The sequence below is a fragment of the Lissotriton helveticus genome, chromosome 4_1 (assembly GCF_964261635.1).
Source record: "Lissotriton helveticus chromosome 4_1, aLisHel1.1, whole genome shotgun sequence".
In the NCBI taxonomy this organism is placed as follows: domain Eukaryota; kingdom Metazoa; phylum Chordata; class Amphibia; order Caudata; family Salamandridae; genus Lissotriton; species Lissotriton helveticus.
This window is the reverse complement of record NC_136063.1, coordinates 134,901,666-134,915,683: the sequence shown is the minus strand read 5'-3', so window position 1 is coordinate 134,915,683 and position 14,018 is coordinate 134,901,666. Positions and strand designations below refer to the sequence as shown.

General features: G+C 47.3%; 1 protein-coding gene across 1 annotated transcript in view; it reads right to left on the bottom strand.

Annotated features, from left to right (window-relative positions):
• Positions 1 to 554: 554 nt before the first annotated feature.
• The window catches only part of LOC144828414 (general transcription factor II-I repeat domain-containing protein 2-like), a 70,652-nt gene continuing 57,188 nt past the window's right edge, over positions 555 to 14,018 (bottom strand). The window contains exon 3 of the mRNA XM_078686539.1: positions 555 to 5,271. The gene's annotated coding sequence lies outside the window, so the exon portion shown is untranslated. The remainder of the gene's footprint in view (positions 5,272 to 14,018) is intronic.

The window sequence follows — 14,018 nt, the reverse complement described above, 5'->3', positions numbered from 1 at the left end:
ACTCCATTCCAGTGCAACCCAAAAAATAATATATTGTCATTTTCCTTAAAATTAAGGCTCCCAGTTTTATGTTTTACAGGTAATAAACAATGTGCTTCTTGTCAGTATTTGTATTTAAAAATGGAAAAATATAGAAAATTGTGTTTCTTGTGAGTGACTCTCAATGCTGTCCTTCATGAATTCCAGGCCAACAGCAGCGCAGCTAGAGAGCATGGGAGTATTTTAACATACATTTGTATATAATTGATATATTCACCTGTGGGTGTAGAGTTTTATATTTTGCTGCTTAATTTACTAAAAAAAATTGACAGGCATCAAAGTATGAGTGCGGGTTTATCAATTTAATATATGTGGAAATGTACCATTTTATGACTCCATTTATTCTCCAAAAACACAAAATACGTATGGATGAATACATATGAGACGGTTAAAAAATAAATATGCATAAATGCAGATGGAAATGTTAAAAAGATAATTACCATAAAACCGGGAGCCGTAAATATAATTAAATACCATTTTGACTGATGACATTTCAACAACAAAAAAATCCCATTATACTGAATAGCCATTTGAAGTTACTAAGTTAAGGGTGCATAGGTGCTTGGAGGCAGGGAATAATAATAAAGCAAAAGCATAAGGAAGATGGGGAGATTTGCCATAACAAAACTCGCAAAAGAAAGTTGTTAGGGTAAAGGTGGGGGTTTTGGGGAGGGAACCCCCTTCCCTAAATAAAGAAAAATGGTGTTAAGGGGGATCCCAGGTTAATGGTCCTGTCATTCTAAAGCAGAGTAAACATGACAGGCAAGCTACAGCACAAGCTGTGTAACTGCACCTCTTGGTATGTCATGATAAACGATTTCAACATGAGTTTTAGACCAATTAGTTTTGAGAGAACAGATATACACATTTTTCTTAGCTTAAAAGGAATTAGAACAGATATACACATTTGTCTTTGCTTGAGAGGAATTTTATAATCAATTACAACAAAAGGAACATCGTCAAGAAGGTTTTACATACATACAACCATTTTAAACACCTCAAAAAAATTGTGAAATTAAAGTTGGGGGTCCAAGGTCATCAAAAATATGACATTTGCTTGGTTCTTCAAGATATAGTAAGAGGACAAGTAGATACACTGTGTTTAATAAAGAGCACACTAGAAAGGCTATTGAATTATTTTACCCATTAGAAACAAAACAACCCTCCAGTCAATTGTTTTACTCCAGCTCAAATTGGACACATTTTTATATCAACAGATTCCAAATCCAAGCCCCTGCCATACACTATAATGAAATTTCACAATAGTATAAGCAAAGAAAAATATAACACCAAAATAACTGTGTATATTGCCTTTAAACCACCCATATATGCATAAAAATGCTCTTGTTGTGCCTCAAAGGTGAAGAAGGGGTCACCAAAATGGCTAAAATTCCAATATTGGGGTGCAGAGAGATAAGTCCACATTTTTACATACTGGCGTGATATTATTCAATAGCTCGGTTTCACTTCAAAGGGTTTATTAATATGCCTTTAAAAGGTACAATGAGTTCCGGTTTCTATTTCCCGTCATCTTTCCTCCCTCTGAGCAGAAGGCTCTTATCCATCCTTTACACTTCACCTCCCTTCATATTGTAATAGTAACGCAGAATCAAAACCATTTCCAATGAGAGTTCCAGAGTACAGTGGCATGATGGGTGATAGATTACACAGGACAAAGTTGCAGGTTGGAGGCAGATTCCAGAACTTACCACAAGGGAGTAAAATATTATTGGCATGACTGTTCAAGAGTAAATATGTCGATGATCACCTGCTGACATACTGCAGGTTGTGTCCCATCCATTTACATGACTATGTTCTGTCTCACCACTGTGATAACCCAAAGTAAAACTATGAAGAACAATGCTTTTCTCACACTAAGTATATTGGTATGATCTTAGTTACTTGTACATAGTGGGTGTGAAATTCGATGACTTTTGGTTACAAGAATTTCTAAAGCTGCGTGCTTACAAAGACTCTTTGATGTAACCATAAACTATTGGAATAAAATCCTTGAAGATTCATATGATCTATCGTGGGGTGTCTCTACATAGTGTTTTGCCTACATACCCTGGTAAGAATAGCTCTTATTTCCAAGGTTTGGATAATATTCAGCATTATTTCTTAAATTTGCTTAAAGTGTTCATCATAAGGTTTGCAAACTAAAGTCTTTATGTTATTGCCTTAATGGACAGGCTATCTAAGTTGCAGTGAATTATTTCTTTTATTAATCCCATGGCAACTACAGTATCTTTGTCCAATTCTGTTGCGGTCTGCCATGTTTTATGCAAGCACATTTTGTATCTCCAGGTATTTTTCCCATGTGCACAATTCACTACATAGGATGCAGTAGTCACTGGGGAATCAGACCTCTACATCTACAGTACTGCTTGTGAGCGTGTCTGTTACTACTAGGCCTCAATTTCTGCCCACAAACTTTGTTGGTTAGTTGATGTCTGATGGTTCACATTAAATGGAAACAAAACGTCTGTGTGGTACTGCAATGCTAACATGTAGATTCCATTTATGGATAATAAGATCATTTGCTCTGAACGTTTGTGAAAGATGCTTCTATCCTAAGCACTTGGCATGCAGGTGTGGAACAGTCTCCAACTCGATTTGCCCAAACCTGTATTTATCTCATTTGCCGGTTTCTTCAAATGTACACTGTAAAACACTTCAGAAGCAAGCAACTATAATGTATAGGCATCAACATTTTTTTTATTAAAACTTGATTTCAGTACGTGGCTAGCTTGTTATTCTAAAGCTATAAGATAAAACAGGAATGTCAAGGTGATGTTTAAGCTGCATTTTTTCCACACACTGTTAAGAAACATCTTCAGAATTAGCTTTACTAATCTTTGATGATTTTGTCCTCATACTTTAAACGTGGACACTGCAGCTTAGCTTTATTTATATCTGGGCAATTCTACACAGCCTAGAGACCACGTTCCTTAATTCTGCAGTCCTTATCTAAATCCATGCTCTGCATGTGATGATGTACATTATTCTCAAAAGCAGCTTATGAACTTTTGAAGGCCAATGTCCACCTTCATATCAGTGAAGAATTTCCTATTGGCATTTGTTTCTCAAGGAAGTTAATACTTGCACTGTAGTTGTAGGTCATCCACAAACAGCAAACATGGATTTGACTGGCTTCGGAGGGGTTAACTTACACCCACTACATAAGTCACTATCGAGGCTGCTTACTGGGTTAAGTAACAGAATGAAAAGAAGTAGAGGCTAACCTTCTCTGAAATACTTCTATTGTTTCTCACCAGTATGGTTGGACAGATGTTGAATCAGCTGTGACTGTGATGAAAGTCTTCTCCCATTCAGTACATTTATAAGATTGCTAAACAATATGCTTTAGTCCTGGTTTTGTAATAAAAGCTGTGAAACATTCAGTACACATGTAAGATTTTCCACCTGTGAGGATTTTCTTGTGCTGCCTTAATACCTCCTTTACACTGAAAACATTTGTCACAGTCATTACATTTATATAATTTCTCAACTATGTGGAATATCTGGTGTTGCTTTAACCTTGAGTTTATACTAAAAGCTTTCTCACACTTGGTGCAGCGATACAATTTCTAGCCAGTATGGCTTAGGTGGTGCGTGTTAAGGTTCCCCTCTCTAATAAGAGCCTTATTACATTCAGTACTTTGATAAGATTTCTCAACAGAATGGATTCATTGGTGTAGTTTTATTGATGCACACTTTGTACTGAGAGCTTTCTCATGTTCCTCACCAGAATCTGCTCTGTGATGTGCGTTTAGCCCTCTTTGCTTTAACAGCCTTGTTGTATTCAGTACATTTGTAGCACTCCTCACCAATATGGATTCTCTGGTGTTGCTCTAGTCATACCTTTCAATTAAACCTTCGTCTCATTCAGTACACATAAATAATTTCTCACCAGTATGGCTTTTGTGGTGTCCAATTAAATGTGGTGGTGTAATAAAATCCTTGTCACATTCAAGACATTTTTACCTAGTCCAATGTGTCCCGATAGGCGTTTCCCCAGAGATCAACAAAAGCTGAAAGACTGTGCACATTCACTACATTTATATGTTTTCTCAACAGTACAAATTACTTGGTGTTGCTCCAATTCACTCTTGAAAGGGAAAGCTTTGCAATAATCAGTACATTTAAATAGGGTCTAGCGCCACTATGGATTTGTTGGTGTTCCTTTAATTCAGACTGTGCATAAAATGGTTGGCCAGTACATTTACAGGATTTCTCACCAGTATGGATCTTTTGGTGTCTGTTTAGTTTCAGCTCTACATTTGCTACATTTATACTGTTTCCTGCTGGTATGGGTGGTCTGGAGAAGATTTAGTCCAACTTTCGTACAGAAGGCTTTCACACATTTACTATATCTATATGGCTTCTTTCCAGTATGTGTTCCCTGGTGGACATTAAACAGCACATTTTTAATGAGGGTCCGGTCACATTCAATACATTTATGGGTTCTGTTCACCAGCATTGATTTTCTGAAATAGATTCAGGAAGTGCTTGGAACTAAACGTTTTGTTACATTTAGTGCATTTATAGGGTTTAACACCAGTAATGCATATTCTGAGGTTCTGACAATGTACTTACAGCTTTATCACGTCTGGTATGTTTTTATGGTTCATTGACAGTAAGTATTGTCTAGCATATTCTTACAATACATTAAAAAAGCTTTTCAATTACATGTATTTTGTGGTGTCTAATTAAACATTCCTTTGCCATGAAAGCCTTATCACATAGAGTGCATTCCTATGATTTACGAGCAAAATGGTTTCTCTGGTATCACTTTAGCTTTTAGTTTGTAAACATCTCTTAATGTGACTTTTTTGATGAGCCACCGATGATCCTTCTACAAACAATGTATGTAACGTTTAGAACATCTGTATGGATTTTCTAGTCTCTTACTAAGAAACATTTGTCTTGTCAACCTCAGATTTGTTTAATGATTGGAGTTCCCTTTAGAAGTAAAGTGCACCCAAAATCAGCAGAAACTTAGAGAGTCTGTTGTGATGGGTTGACTATAAAAAAGCAGTGATTATCTGGGAAGCTGTTCTCATGTCTACAACACTGAAACACTGTCTTTGGTGGGCTGGCACTAGCCTCCTTTTCATACTTTTCCTAGAGGTTCCTCTCTCCATGATGGCTTAGGACTATCTGATTGTGCAGCGCTTGAACATTGGCTCTGATGGTAAGATGGTGTGTGTATTTCATCATTAATGTAACCTGTTGAAATAAGAGAAGAAATGACACATTAATATTTTATGAAAACAAGATACTTAAACACCACAGACTAGATACAGATTAATAGCCACAAACATAGCTATGACTAATTGATCAAGCCTGTAACAATGACCTGAAAGGGAAATCAAAATACTTGTAATCCAATTAATGCATGGTCCTGCAGCATAGTGCCACGTATAGGCCAAAATACTTGTGGCACCAGTGAGCCCTTCGTTTTATTGTAACTATAGATGAACATACTCTAAAATCATTTATGCAATCAACAAATTATCTAGTTTCATTTCTTAGAGTGGGACACTGAGTGGTTAATCACTTGAGTGGAAAAAGAACGTACTTAATTAGAGGCACAAGAAAACTAACTTTGAAAAGTAACATCAAATTTACTAACTGTAAAGAAAAAGTGATTTGAAAGTTTGTTATGGTAGTTTTAAGGAAATGGTGTAACTTTGTAACAAACTGTGAGAACTATAATTTTCCACCCCTTCCCATAAGAGGCGGGTGCAAGCTCCTCCTGCTAAAGGGTCTCAGTGTGGATGATTTCTCACAAGAATAGGAGACAGGACAGTTAGGGACATAAGGGCTGGACAGATCAGTTCTAGGCTAATCTACTGGCAGAAGGTTTCCACAGGGTCACACTGGTCTCAATCAGCAATAGAGAAAGTACTTGAAACTGTGATCCACCACTTTCTATAATTTAATAAGTGGGTGAGAAGGGCCCACTGGATTCCACCCCTTATCCAGGTGGTTGGGCGTAACATTCAATATCACATGTAGCAACATTTCATGCCATTATACATCAGCGGTAACGTTAGTCTTGGCTGACCATTTCATATGCCCCTTTGAATAACGAAGAATTAATAATTCCATCTCAAACAATCCCGCTGCTTGCCTCGTTGTTTACGGATCTCATTTTGGGATGAATGTGCCGGGATCCTACTAGAGAAGCCTTTTTGGGAGGCTGGAGGTGCTGTAGTAACAAGAAGCACATCAGGAATTAATAGGGGTGAATTAATCCTATACGATGTATGAGTGTTGCCTACAAGTGCCAGATGTACCCACGAAAATAAATACATTGTACAATCTATTTGACAGGTATATGTAACATGGCTATCGGGATGGCCGCAATCATTCCCTAAACCGGTTTCAGTGGATTTTCTCCTTGTAGCTTGTGGGGTGGTTCATGCAGACCTATCTCCGGGCTATCATCCTCGCTGGTGTACGCATTACAAATGTAACTATTCATTCAGACATTAGCTAATAAAAGCCAGACTATAGCACCAAGGGCGACGTGTGTGCAAGTCTTCATTCCATAGGAAATGTGTAGACCCTACAACGCATAACAGCCATTCATAACACTCCTAGAATGTATGGGTGGTTTGGAAATGGTTGTTGGTACCCTCTGTCATACACTCTTAAATCCTGCAAATTTAGGCACCAGTGTACTGTCCAGTGTACAAGTGAACGGCACTTAACTGACCATTCTGGTGCCAGGAATGGACAGGTGAGGGGGACTGTGCGTTCCGTGATAAGGAACTAAGTGATCCACTATTTACAGGTGATCCTGATAAAGTGAGTTGTGCACTATGAAAAACGATTAACAAATATTTAAATTTGAAGGCACTTAAATGATAGGTGGATATTAAGCGTACAAGATAAAGAATGCAATCTTTCTGGGTGCGATATTTTTTGATAATCAAATTTTATTGTTTTCAAACACGAGTCCATTTCTCTACGCCACCTCCCCAGGTCAGGTGGATCAGGGCTTTTCCAAGACGCCGCTATGTCCTGCTTGGCCCCAATCATAGCTGTATTACAGAATAACTTTTAGTTTCTAAACCCATCCAGCCCATCCGTGATCCCCAACAATGAGTGACGTGGATCATGAGGAACCTCCCAGCCCAGTACCTCTGTTAGCTCCACCTCTATAGATCCCCAGAATTGCTCCAAGCGGGGGGCACAACCAAACCATGTGAAGGAAGTCAGCCGGGGCATGAGTACATATCGCACATGAAGAATCTGGGCGCAAGCCCGCACGATAAAGGCGCAGGGGAGTGAGATACGCAGCATGCAGGTAGTAGAGCTTAATCAGCTTAAGTTTGGCGGAGACGGTGACTGCTCTGGGGGCTAAGAGGGCATTGCACCAGTCCACATCGTCGAGGGGGCTCACCCATTGATCCCTCAACGTATCCAAGGAGGTGGGGGCATTGTTAACTAAGGTGCAATAAATGCGGGAGATCCCTCCCTTATCCAAGTCTCCCATCATTGTCTGGGCCTCAGTGGGGCTATATTCGGGGAGCCTCGTGTCGTCCGCAATGTGCATATGGAGGGCATGTCTCATCTGCAAATATTTATAAAATTGGGACGAATGGAAGGAGTAGCGTGTTTGGAGCTCCTGGAAGGACAGCATATGGCCCCTAGCCCATACATCCCCTAGCTGTGAGATGCCAATGAGGTCCCAAGTTTTAAATACCTGTAGTCTGCTAACCTCCCGGAGCCATGCCCCAAGCCAGAGGGGAGTACATTGGGTCAGCTTGCACGTCCATCTGGTGTGACGCAGCGAGGCCCGCCAGGCCAATAACACGGAGCGTGTCATATCAGGCAATCGGGATGAAATGGGCCCCCGTACATCATGGCCTGGATTTTAGTTAGACCTAGTTCGCTCAGCTCAAGCCTGTAGGCCTGGTCAGACCAGCCCCTATTGAACCAGTCGTGGACTACCAAGAGACATACCGCCAAGAAATACAGATAAAAGTGTGCCATCCCATACCCCCATCAAAGGAGGGAATCCGGCAGGCAGACAGAGCCACGCAGGCCCTTCCTCCGCTCCAGAGAAACTTGGTAGTTAGACTGTCCAGTTCCCTGAACTAAGTCCTGGGAAAACAGAAAGGGGTATTTTGTAGGACATAAAGAAATCTGGGGAGGATCATCATTTTAAACAGGGCCACCCTCCCCAGGGGGTTCCATGGTAGCGCTTTCTATTTATGGAGGTCTTCCTTGGCCTTCTTGACCAACAGGGCTACGTTGAGGGACCAGCCCAGCTCACGAAGGAGGGTAATCCTTATCCCCAAGTATTTAAAGGTTTGTCGCCGAAGTGGTATGGTTGACTGCCATTTAAAGCACTCCCTAGAAAGATGCAGGGGGACCAGAACCGATTTCCCGGGGTATGGCCGCAGTCCTGAGGCTCGAAAGAATGCAAGATCTGGAGGCAATATGGCCCGTAGGAGGCTGAGTCAGCCAGGAAGACCAGGACGTCATTCGCGTATAATGCAATCTTATCCATTGCAGTATGCACGGAGGCGATCCTCAGCCCGCACTAGGGAAGCCAAGGGCTCCATCGCCATAGCGAATAGCAAAGGATAAAGGGGGCAACCCTGCCTAGTGCCCCTGGCAATGGGGAAGGCCTCCGAGAGTACCCCGTTGACCAGCACTCGTGCTCACGGGTGAGCGTAAAGGACACAAACCAGAGAGCGGAAGCAGGGCCCAAACCCCATCTCGGCCAGCACACCCTGTAGGTATGTCCAGTCCACCGAATCAAATGCTTTTTCGAAATCTACAGACAAGAGTGATAAGTATGGGGTAAGCAAGTGCAGATGGGCTAGAGCCAGCTGCAGCCTCCAGAGGCAGTGGCGGGTCCCACGTGAGGCATGAACCCACATTGGTCTGGGTGTACCAGCAAGGTTATGTAGGGCTGTAATAGTTGAGCTAGAATGGTGGCGTGCACCTTAATTTCGGTGTTGAGGAGGGAGATGGGACGGTAGTCTGCACATCTACAGGAGGGAGGCTGGGATTTCGGGAGAACCACAATTGTGGCGATATCCACTTCTCGCCGAAAGGAACCTTTCTCCATGGCTTCATGAAATAAGCTGTTCAGGTGAGGCGTTAGGGTGTCTCAACATGCCGCATAGTACTCCTGAGGAAGGCCATCAGGACCCAGGGTCTTATCCGTGGAGGCCAGGGTGATCGCCTATTCAATTTCTTTCAGTGAGATGCAGCGCTTTAGGTCTTTCTGAGCGACCATTTCCAGCCTAGGGAGACGCACCCTACCCCGGTCAAGAAGAGCTGAGGTTGACAGCTCGGGGATGTGCGCTGTGTACAGCCTCCGGTAGTAGGCAGCGTAGGTGTTGGCCATCGCCGCGGAGGCACACGGCACTGCTTCAGCCTAGTCAACCACCTCTGGGATAATACGATTCACCCTGGGGTATGTGGCCAGCCTGTGCAGGATCGTGCCATTCTTGTCCCCCCAACCATAGACTTGCCACCAAAGTTGTCTAATGTCGTCCCAAATGAGGGCAAGCTGTCGGGCCTGGGCGGCATCCTTTGATGTGCATAAAAGCTGTTCCAAGTGGAGCGCCTGCGCTTCCTTGGAGGAGATCACACGCAACTACAATTGCCACTGGATCTTAAGCTGCCCTTTAGCGACGCCCCGTATGGTTGCCTTCCCCGCCTCCCATAGGGTGCCCGGGGAGGCTTTAGAACCCCCGTTAGAAGCAAAGTATTGTTTAAGTTCTTTCCCCACCCCTTTTTAAAAGTCTTTATCTTGGAGAAACCAAGCGTTCATCCTCCATGTTTGGCGGGACGAAGGAGGAGGAGCCCCTGTGCTTAGGAGTATTGGAGAGTGGTCGGAAATGCCTCTGGGCAAAATACGGACGTCTAGAATCTCAGTACAGTCGGGCGTGGGGACAAAGACCGCATCTATGCGCGCTGGAGTGTGGTGAGCTGCAGAGGTATGTGTGAATGGAGTGCTGCAGGGGTGTCATGTGCACCATGCATCGCAGAGTCCCAGGGATTCAGACCAGTTCTTCAGCTGTTTCGCACGCGCCGTTCGGGCAGCAGAGGGAGGACCCGTTGTGTTCAGGGCCGGGACTAAAACTGCATTAAAGTCACCTGCCACAACCATGTTGCCAGTGGGCGTATTATTCAACAGGGCAGCAGTGTGTGAGTGTGGACACGAGCATGGGGGGAGGGGCATATACAGACATGAGAGTGAGGGGGGAGCCAGCCAGCGATCCGCAAACTGTCACAGATGAACGTTGAGGATCATGAATCCCTTGGGAGAGTACGAAGGGCAGGGTGCACACAGGAGGATGGCCACCCCTCGTGAGCCCCTGGAGAAGCCAGAGTGCCATACTCTATCGTAACCATATCGAGCTAAGAAGGGGCAGCAGTTACCTAGGAGGTGCTTTTCCTGGAGCATGTGGAGACACTGCGCATACCTTAGGACCGCCGTGCGTTTGTGCCGGTCCAACAGGCCATTGACGTTCCACGACAGCACGTGAAGAGGTGCCCTAGGCAAAGTATTAGCGGTCATGGTAGGTGTTACCTGGTCCAGGACGTGTGTATTGATATGGGTATAAAGACACGCTTGGGAGCCCGCGGTGATGTGCTCATTCGCTTGCTACAGGGACACAACCGCTCCCACTGGTAGCTCGTGTCATTCTGTGATAGCTGAAACAAAAAACAGCAAGAAACATAGCGTAAGGAAAAAAACCTTCCCACACCACCCCATTGCCCCCACCCTACACTTCAAGAACAGAAGCATCTGTTGACCCCCTCATTTGAACAATACTCAACTTCACAGAGTGAACAACCAAACTAAAACACTTGGGAATGGGGAAGCTTGTCCTCATGTCCGGATGCATGTTTAAGAAACCATCGGGAAAATAGGAACTGTTCTGAGCTAGAGTGCGGTCTCTGGCCGCAGAGCCAGGCCCGGCAGGCAGAGACCGGCTCAAGCAGGGTCCTTCAGGAGCATCGGGCTACGTGAGAGGTCTGTGTCTGGGAGGCCTCCCAGTCGAGGCTCCCTCTTCGATCAAGATTGGCTGTTGTGAGTGGCCCGGCGGGGAATATCCGGTCACTGCGCCTGCACGATCGATTACGTTGAGGCTGAGGAGCAGAGGGAGTGTGGTAGCCAAGTCCACCCTCCGCTCCCCCAAGGCCCAGGGTGCGGTCCTCAGCCCACAGAGGGCGCTCTTCCGTTGCCCAGGTCCAAGCCTCGGTCGGGCTCTCGAAAAACAATGTCTGGTTTGCGAACGCCACTCACAGGCGAGAGGGGTAGAGGATCCGATACTGAATGTTAAGTGCCCTCAATTTTTGCTTAACATCTAGAAAAGAGCGACGCTGGCCCTGGACCTCGCGGGTGTAATCTGGGAAGATCATGATAGCACAATTTTCATGGTGGAGCAGCTGCTGCTTGCGGGCTTCAGACAAGATGGCGTCTCGGTCCTTGAAATTAAGAACCCGCATTATGATCGGGCGGGGAGATGCACCCGGCGCTATTCTGGGGCCAGGGACCAGTGAGCCAGCTCAATCGCGAACCAAGGGGATAGAGAGCCCTCGGGGACCCATGACCTCAGCCACTTCTCTAGGAAGTCCACAACGCAGCCCTGCTCCACTCCCTCCGGGAAGCCCACTAGGCGGAGGTTGTTGCGTCGGGACCTGTTTTCGGCGTCTTCCGCCAGACGATGCAACTCCTGAGTGTGGGACTGAAGACGGGCCACCTGCCCCTTAAGTTGCTGCACGTCATCCTCCACAGTGGGGGTCCTGGTTTCGGTCTCTTTAATCCGGGCATTCGCGTTGCGGAGGTCCTGCCTGATAAGAGTCATGTCCACTCTCACTTCTGCGATCTTGCCCTCCACCGAGGTCTGGGACACGTGGATGGCCTGGAAGAGGGTGGCCAAGTCTACGGACGGAGGAGCTTCCTGCTCAGCCACTCCCCTGGTTGCCACTGCATCCGAGGAGGTGGAATGATCCATTTTTGTCTGGGTGGTGGGGACCTTCGCCGATCTGTCCGTTCGGACCATGATCGGCCCCGGGGAGGCACGGGCTCCCAAAAATCCCCCAACCGGACCCCACAGTGGGAAGCAGACGAAGCAATGGAGATGAACTAGGGGGCAGTCAGGTGCAAGCAGCCGGTGCGTAGACTTGGGACAGACCAATGTGCTTCTCAAAAGGTGCGGCCAGCGGAGAGGGATAAAGGAGAAGGGTCGTGGTCAAGGGCCGTATGCTGGTCCCCCTCCACCAGAGCCACAGAGCGGTCCGCAGGGGGCAACAACCCACAACAGACGAAGAGGTCCAAGAAGGGCAGAGTGTCCCGGGCTGGAGGGTCAATGTGGGCAGATGTCCCCAGGGGTATGGTGGTGGCCCAAGGAGAAGGGTAGAGGGCCTCGCATGTCCTGCTTCACGTGGCTACGGCGATAACCCACAGGGAGTCACCAGATCTCAGTTTATAACCCTCAGAGGGACGCCACCACCCGAAATGGTGGCCGAAGCGCTCACGCCCACGCCCCGGGCCAGAGAGGAGAAGCTCAGTGAGTTACGCTATCACCACCACTGCACAGGAGGGGTTGGCTCTCCCTACCAGCAAGTCCCAGGTGACACGCCAGGAGCGGTGGAAGAGGTTGGGGGGGAGAGGAGCCGAGCCAACAAGGGCCCCCCCCTAACCCCACCTGCTGCCCGATTGACAGCAAAACCACAGCCCAGGACCAGACGCCACCGCACCCCCCACTCCTTACCTGCAGGCCGGTTCACAGGAGCGCACCATTCATCAGACGACGGCCAGCAGTGCCTGCATCAGCGGCCCAGGTCGCAGGGCACAGCAGGGACGTAGTCAGGCCTTTCTCTCATGGATTCAGATGGAAGCCTGTGGTGTCAGCGACGTGTGTCTGAGCCCCAAGGGTGACCTAGAAGGCCGCCCCACCGGCGGCAGTCCACGGCGCAGGCGATGTCCATTTGGGCCTTGGTGGCGACAAAAATCTGCCTCCTCAGCGAGTCGCCCAGCAGATGCAGGCCCACCACGCCAATGACCCCCGTCTGGGTCTCATGGCACAACAGGAGGGCGCCGCCGTCAGCGGTCCACCCAGCAGGCGCATGTCGGGGCCCCGGGAACAACAGGGGACTACCCCCCAGCAGGCCGTGTCCCCGATGGGGCCTGCGGCGCTGGCAAAGTCAGACTGGGTCCGAGGGCAACAAGGGACCACCACAGCCTCCGCACACACCGTGATGAGGGCCCGCGGCACAGACAACACCAGTTCGGGCCTCAGGGCCAACAGGGGGTCACCGGTACCAGTACGCTGCAACGCGGAGGAAGTCTCACAGCACCGAACACATCAGGCCATGCCTCATGGGCAACAAAGAGGCTCCAGCAGGGTCAGCAGGAGCGTTACAAGCGGCCCGCGGGCACAGTAGCACCTCGCAGAGCCGCAGCGCCACAAACACTTTGGTCCCACCTCGGGACAGCCGGCAAGCCCAGGGCGACAGCGCCAGTCCTCCACTGTCTCTCTCCGCCTGTGTAAGGCATCAAACTCGGGCCGGCAGTTCACACAGGGGGAGCGGCGATCCGATCAGGACCGGGGGGGCCACACCAAGAGCCCCACACCACAGTCAAGAAGGGCCGGTCATGGACAGCGGACCAGCAATGGACCAAGACTCAGCGCGGCTGCGGCCACCATCTTGAGAATTCCACACGGAGGGTCCGAGAGGCCGGGGCGGCCTGCCGAGCTCCAAAAGCAGCGCCCAATGACCCGAAGAAAGCTTCAGAGGCCCCCAGGCATCCAGGTAGGTGATGCAAGGTGCCAGGCGGTCCAATGGCAGTGGATGGCCGAGCGGATGACGGAGGGGTCAGCGCACACCTAAGGTGCAACCACCATCTTGACGCTCGTACCATTACTCCCTGGGTGCGATATTTAAGATAATATGGGTATATACATACATATTTTAAGTAAGGTCTTCTT